The sequence below is a fragment of the Arachis duranensis genome, chromosome 5 (assembly GCF_000817695.3).
Source record: "Arachis duranensis cultivar V14167 chromosome 5, aradu.V14167.gnm2.J7QH, whole genome shotgun sequence".
In the NCBI taxonomy this organism is placed as follows: domain Eukaryota; kingdom Viridiplantae; phylum Streptophyta; class Magnoliopsida; order Fabales; family Fabaceae; genus Arachis; species Arachis duranensis.
In genome coordinates, this window is record NC_029776.3 from 26017120 (window position 1) to 26018406 (window position 1287).

Genomic DNA, 1287 nt, shown 5'->3' on the forward strand with positions numbered 1-1287 from the left:
ATTGAATGACTGTGACGAGCTTCAAACTCCTGAAGGCTGGGCGTGATGACAAATGCAAAAGAATTAAGGGATTCTATTCCAACCTGATTGAGAACCGACAGATGATTAGCCGTGCTGTGACAGAGCATAGGAACGTTTTCACTGAGAGGATGGGATGTAGCCATTGACAACGGTGATGCCCTACATACAGCTTGCCATGAAAAGGAGTAAGAAGGATTGGATGAATGTAATAAAAAAGTAGAGATACGAGAGGAGCACAGCATCTCCATACGCCTATCTGAAATTCCCACTATTGATTTACATAAGTATTTCTATCCCTTTTTATTTTCTGTTTATTATTAATTTTCGAACTCATCATAAACCAATTTAATCTGCCTAACTGAGATTTACAAGGTGACCATAGCTTGCTTCATACCAACAATCTCTGTGGGATCGACCCTTACTCACGTAAGGTATTACTTGGATGACCCAGTACACTTGCTGGTTAAGTTGAACGGAGTTGTGTCCACACATAGCCAAGAGCCATAATAATGATTCCATACAATAACAAAGAATACTATATTGATGTGATCACAATTTCATCCGCCAATTGCCCAAGTACTAAGGTCACCCCACTGGAAGGTAGCCATGAATAATGAATTTGAAGCGCTCATGAAAAATCAAACTTGGAGGCCGGCCCTTGAGACAGAAGGCATGGAATCCATTGGATGCAAACGGGTCTTTCGTATTAAGCGGCAACCTAATAGAAAGATGCAGAAACACAAGGCCAGATTAGTGGCCAAGGGCTTCCACCAGAGAGAGGGTTTGGACTATGGCTAGGTGTTTAGCCCAGTTGTAAAATTTGCCACAGTAAGAAGGGTACTATCCATGTAATGACACGGGATTGGAAAGTCAGGGAGTTCGACTTTAATAATACATTCCTAAATATGGATCTGCATGAAAAAGTCTACATAGTGCAGCCTGAAAGGGTATGAATTTGGTGTTAGACTTGTATTCAAACTAGAAAAGGCCTTCTATGGACTGAAGCAAACTCCGCGAGCGTAGTTCCTCAAACTAAGCAGTACACTTCAAAACTTTGGGTTTCGTAGCACAACCTCTGATCCGTGCTTGTTTGTGAGACAATGCCATTAGTCTACCACCTATCTCCTTGCTTATGTCGATGACATCCTTATCACTGGCACAAATCCATGTGAAATCGAGACTCTCATTAAGAAGTTGAATGTTGTGTTAAGTTCAAAGACCTTGGTGAAATGAGTTTTTTTTTTGGGAATTGAAGTGGTTCGCAAC